This window comes from Mauremys reevesii, linkage group 4, assembly GCF_016161935.1.
Source record: "Mauremys reevesii isolate NIE-2019 linkage group 4, ASM1616193v1, whole genome shotgun sequence".
In the NCBI taxonomy this organism is placed as follows: domain Eukaryota; kingdom Metazoa; phylum Chordata; order Testudines; family Geoemydidae; genus Mauremys; species Mauremys reevesii.
In genome coordinates, this window is record NC_052626.1 from 67,936,163 (window position 1) to 67,942,574 (window position 6,412).

At 46.6% G+C, this 6,412-nt stretch overlaps 1 long non-coding RNA gene across 1 annotated transcript; it reads right to left on the bottom strand.

Moving 5' to 3' along the window:
* Positions 1–246: 246 nt before the first annotated feature.
* Positions 247–6,374, bottom strand: LOC120403908. Its single transcript, XR_005597793.1, has 3 exons — positions 6,150–6,374; positions 1,427–1,885; positions 247–779 (listed from the first exon to the last, which is right to left on the bottom strand). It is a non-coding gene; the product is annotated as an uncharacterized LOC120403908 (long non-coding RNA).
* Positions 6,375–6,412: the final 38 nt, after the last annotated feature.

The following is a 6,412-nucleotide window of genomic DNA, read 5'->3' on the forward strand; positions in this document are numbered from 1 at the left end:
AGTAGTGATCTTGGGAGATCCAACCTACCCCTGGGTGGGAGACTTTGAAGGACCATTATAACAATGAGCCACAGTAATGTGTTTCTCTAGTGTGCTGCACCTGGCATTTTTTTCTTTGCACCCCAGTATGCACCTTATAATGAGAGCTCTGTGTGTGGTAATATAATACTGCAAATGTACCTATTGCTATTATCTGTGAATGATGCCAATCCCAGCCACCATATCGTGCAAACTAATAAAGATGAATTAAGTTTCCATAAATAGACTTTTATTCTGAACCCATGTAAATAGACATATTTAAAGCAGAACAAAACTTTATAAATACAGGGACAAGAACCTTTGAAGGGGAAAGAACAGTCACTTCCATTTCACAAACACTCTCCTCCAGGTGGAGTGGTAGGGGTATTGCACAGGCCCCAGATGCCATGTGGATTGGGAAGGAGGGCGTGTAGAGAAGTGCCAAAATGCAGTTCTCTATTGGCTGCAGGGGGAGGCGAGCATGGACCTATTGAGCTTGAAGGTCAGTCAGAGACCACAGCATGTCTGTCTGCTCCCTGAGAAGTACTATCATTTCTTGCTGTCCGTTTTCCCGTCCTCACTATCCCTGTCCATTCTGTCCTCAAGTGTAATCCTCCAAGCCCTCTGCTTGGTATCCAAAGCACCAGAGTCTTGCAGGATCTCCTGGGACATATCTTTCCTTGTCCTCTTCAGCCTCCTTCTCACCTGGCTAAGCCACTCCACCGGTGTGGATGGAGAGACCCTCAAGACCGCATTTGCAGCTGCAAAAGAAATGATAGAGATACTATTGTGAGTGCATTCACTCCCCACTTTATCCACACAAGTAACAAGCACTACTTTTTCACTTCTGCTTGGGATTCATAGACCATAGTGCAATTCCCAGCCATGGTGCGGACGGCAGGGGGGTGGAGGGGACAGCTGGAGACTGGGGTGGACCTTACAGGCATAAGTGTATGTGGATAGAGCCATTAAACTGAATATTGGCAGCATTTTCCACAGACAATGGTGTCTTTAGCTGATATCTCACTCCTGAAGATAACAGAAGCTTAAAGGGAACAGCTCCTGCACGCATCTGGCTGCAGACTGGATCCGTTTGCTGCTAGCCTGTGTGCTACAGCGATGCCTGGTGTGGAAAAGTGTCCTACTGTGGCGGAAGAAATAAGGCAGCCTTTTGTCAGAGGATTGCAGACTACCTCCAGGAAAGCTTCCTTAAGATCTCTATGGAGGATTCAAGGGCCATCCCAGTGCACATAAACAATCTGTTTTGCAAGAGCCCCTCTGCCTCACTGTTGGCAAGCAGATAGCAAATCTACCTCTATTGGTTATTTCACTACCTCTTACAGCACGATTAAAAATGAGTAAATGAACAGATGTGTCCCGGCAATATCAAAGCAAATTGCATACTTACCAGAGGTTCCTACCCCTACATCAAGCTCGCCGCCTCCTCTTCCACACCTCATCCTCAGGGTTCACTTTGGTGGCCTGTGCATCCAGCTCCCCTGAAGTATCCACAGGGCCCTTGCGGTGATGGGCGTGTCGCTGCTGAGGATGACATAGAGCTCCTTAGAGAAGCGGCATGTCTGTGGCTCTGCACCAGCATGACTGTTTGCCTTCCTTGCCTTCTGGTACCCTACAGCAGCTCCTTGATTTTCACGTGGCTCTGCTGCATGTCCCTCTTGTAGCCCTTCTCTCCCATCCCCTGAGTGATCTGCTCATCAGTGTCGACATTTCTATGGCTGGATCGGAGCTATGCCTGCACAGCCTCTTATCGCCACAGACCCAGGAGATCCACCACCTCCTCTGTGTACTCTGGGCAGGAGAGCATTTGCAGCGTGGAGCCCGCATGGGTAGTTGGTATGTGAACGTTCTGGGATGAGCAAACAGAAAATGAAATTTAAAATTTGTGGAACTTTAAAAGGGAGGGTCCTGTTGTATACATGGTTGCCGGGCAGCAGAGTTCAAAACAGTGACCAGAGCAGTCATGATGGGGCACTGTGGGACATCTCCTGGAGGCCACTAAAGTAGACGTGAATAATGCAGCGTCTACACTGACATTGCATCAACTTAACTATGTCGAACTAAGCACTATGCCTCTCGTGGAGATGGAGTTATTAGATTGCCGTAGTGGGCGAGTTACATCAGTGGAAGCAACAGGTAGTGTAGATGCTTACATAGGTTGATGCAAAGCTGCTTTTTCCCCATCAACTTAACTCTATAGTGTGTAGACCAGGCCTAGCCACTGTATTGTTTAATCCTGCTAAGCACATATTATGAGCACTTTGTCTACACTAAGACTCCCACCAGTGATGACCTGCTGAATGACCTTGAGTAAATCACTATGCCTTAGTTTCCCCATCTGTAAAATGGGGATAAAGAGAAATACTTGCTGTCCTTTGTAAAATAATACTTGACTCCTGCAGATTTCAAAGTATTATTATTATTAGATTAGTGGTATACTATGAACAGAGGGAAGGTTGGTAGGAATATACAGGCACAGCAGCACTCTATTCTGAAAAGAACATTATTTCAGTAAATCGTAACTGTCCCCTTACAGTGACTTCTGACGCCTTCTTAAGCTCCCTGGGCAGGGCTCTCTTTTCTGTACAGAACTCTTCTCAGCCTTTATTTGTCCTGAATCCTCTTTGAAATGAGTTTCTCTAGCTGTCTAATAGTTTAGGCGATCAAGGAGAAAAGTCTTCTAGTCACAGTGAGATACCTAGTCATCTCCCCAGACCCTCACCAGACTCTGCCTCTCTGGGTCTCCCTGTGTCTTCTTTCCTGCCCCATCCCCTTTCCCTTTGTAGCAGAGTAGTGCCAGGGAGGAAACACAATGAATAGCTCCCCAAAGGTCCAGTTTGGAATTACACCTTCCATGTGAGCTCTACCATTGAAAAAATTCACATTATCACAGTTCTAAGCATACTCCTAGGCCACGTCTGTACTCTGCATACACCAACACTGGGAACAGGACCTCCTTCTGCCATAGGTATGTGGCAATTATGGTACTAGAGCTGGAAATAGAACCCAGGAGTCCTGACTCCCTGTCCGGTATTTTAAGCACTTGACTACATTAGTGGACAAACGCATCACAAAACCCAAGCTATACCTGAGATACATCATTGATATTTTTATCTTCTAGACAGATAACTTAAATGTCCTTATAGATTTCCACCACTATTTCAACAACCACCACCTGTCCATTAAACTCTCTCTGGAACACTCCCAGACCAACAATCAACCTCCTGGACATCATGATCAGCTTCACTAATAGAACCCTACAGACAACTATATAAAATAAACTCACAGATCACCACACCTGCGTTCATATATCCAGTCACCACCTCAAACATGCTGAGGAAATCTATTCCCTACAGCCAGTAATCAAATACAACAGAATATGCTTCAAGGAGAAAGTCCAGGATATACACCTTAATACACTCAGAACTGCCTTCCCCAAAAAAAGGACACTGTCAGAAAAGTAGATAGCATCATGGAGCAGGCCACCCTGAAACCAGTCAGCTCCGTGTTTTTGGGGAACCAGGGTGCAGTGTCTAGCCTGTCTGACTCATGAGGGACACCCTCCACCCCCAGTCTCTGCTTGAACCAAGACCAATCAGAGAAAAGGCTTGCAGAGAGCAATGAAGGGCATTGGGAGACACACCTAGAGACCCCTCTTGACAAGGGTGACAAGATTAAGACATCTCTATTTGCATACAGAATTGAGAGCAGAAACAACTCCCCTAGCCTCATCTGCATGAAAGATGGGATGGGGATTAGCATACAAAATGAAGAACTGGACTGAACTCTGGGACCAGAAAAGCAGGGAAGCACTGCATCATGGGAATCTCTGCTCCAGATGCTAATGAACCTACGCCTGCCCACACCCAGCTCAGCGGTTATCAGACCAATTCTGGTAATTAATCCTTGATTGATATCCAACATACTGAAGCAGTCTAGTTGCACTGTGAGCTCCCTGGAAGAAAACACCACCCATAGCCAAGAGTGATCAGCTCCTATTGTCTAGCCTAAAGAAAACCTTTGAGTCATCAGTTTACCCATAAACAAATTAGTGTTCTCCATTGAACCACTGTTTCTCTACGAAAACCCCTACCTATATTCAAGTAAGGTTCGGATGCTTAGATCCAAACTATGCATCAGTTCCACTGGGACTCCATCTTCTCCTGATTGATCGTGCTGGGGGCTCTGCCTGTCTCCAGCACTCAGGACCCTGAGCTACCACCATCACCTGGGAACCCCAACCAGTTCAAGCTTCATGGAGTGGGTGAGATTCCCCTTCTTTCTCTCGCTCTGTTTTCCTTTCTACCTTACATGTTAACCTTTAATAATGTATGTTATGTTGGCTTAGGCTCTCCTTGTGTAGTTATCACTATTATTCAATAAATAACTTTTATGGTTAAGCTGGTTGCTTCTCTCTCTCTTGCTGAACTTTACTCTTTTGTGTTTTTAACTTCCCCCATTTACGCTGCAGCAACGCTTCTTTTACCTAAGCTAAAGATCCCTACAGCGCCCAAAATACTGTGGGGTTTGCTCATCAAGTAGGTTACTGCCAATACAATTGTGATGTGAGAGTGGGGATAGAGACGTGCTGAATCTGGGACACGTAAGGGTGGCAGCTTGAAAGTGCTGCTTGACCCAGCTCATTGAGACCAGGAACATATAAGGGGTCAGCTTGAAAGTGGTGATTGACCCAGTCCACTCAGACTTGCTCTGTTAATGGTGTGTGTGTGTCCGTGTCCAGTTCTGGGGCTGGAGGAACCCAGCCCTAGGGAACCTAGGTTCTGTGGGATAGCTCCAGTGGGATGGGACTTGCAGAAGGGAGAAGCGGAGCTCCATATGAAAACACACATGACACAAGCAGTACATTGATAGCATTACAGAAACACCCCATCCCCACCCAAGTAACCTGAATAAGTGAGCATACCCCAAAGTAACGGGCAACTCTGGTAATAACCCAAATACCCGAAGAGTACCTTCTTCAATACAGAAATAAGCCCCTCTCCAACCGCACATCCCTAGTTGTCATCTACCATCCCACTCTGGAACCCATATGGAGTATCATTAAACTACAACCCATACTCAATAGGACCCCATCCTGAAATCTTTCCTGACCACCCTCTTCTAGCCTTCAAACAACCCCCCAACTTTGCCAAGCTCATCATCAGAAGCAAGCTGCCTACAAACCAAGACACATAAATTAAAGTAGCACCAGACCCTGCCAGAACAACAGATGCAAATAGACATATCTCCACTGCTTCAATGAGCAAAACCCCCCCCCATAACATACCTTTCAAAGTCCTACATATGCCTATCACAATAGGTAGTGTACCTTACCCAGTGCACTAAATGCCCCAACAACAACTACATGGGTGAAACTAGACAATCACTATGCTCTCAAATGAACTAACACAGGAAAATGATAAAAGACAAAAACACCACCTCACCGTGGGTGAACACTTTTCACAGAGTAATCATCATACAGCTGACCTATCAGCCCTCATCCTCAAAGGAAGCCCTGGAGCTTAAATTCATAACTTTGCTAAAAATCACTGAAGATGCTAAAAATCATGGACTGAATAGAGATTGAATGATTTATAGTTTGTTATAACAAACTATAACCCACTAACAACTCCTCCAGCTGCCCCTTCCTCCCCCCATGACTGGATGGGTGGTGGTAGACTACAGGCTGCTTCACTTTGCGTGGTCTCTTGAAATAAATGTTAATCATTTATGGTAAACAATCTGTCCACTTGGCAGTCAGCTGTGACACTGGTCTACCCTATACACTTAAATCAGTACAACTATGTCCCTCAGGTGTGAAAAATCCACACCCCTGAGTGATGCAGTTATACTAACTTGGTGTAGACAATGCTATATCCACGGGAGAGCTTCTCCTATAGACATAGTTACTGCCGCTCATGGAGGTGGGTTAACTACAGCCACGGGAGGAAGTCTTCTGTCACCATAGTAGTATCCTCACTGAAGCACCATGGTTGCAAAACTGTAAGTATAGACCTGCTCCCAAGTACCTTTCCCAGACCTGAAGAGCTTGTAGCCCAAAAGCTGCTCTCACCCAGGCAAGTTGGGCCTATAAAAGATATTACCTCACCCACCTTCTCTCCCCACCCGCTTATGCCAGGAACGCTTTGCTCCAGGTGCTGCCCACTCGCAGGACACCCAAGGCAGAGGGAGCAGCTTACACCGTGTCTCAGCGGGTACGGCCGGGCTAGGCACAAACGCGCCAAGCCTGCCTAAACCGGGCTAGGCACAAACTCGGCCCGCTAGCTCCGCCCAGTGTATGCGTCACTTCCACGTCAGCCGCCACAGAAGGAACGCAACCAGCAGAGGCAGCTCCCAGGCTCCAGCGCGCAGCTCC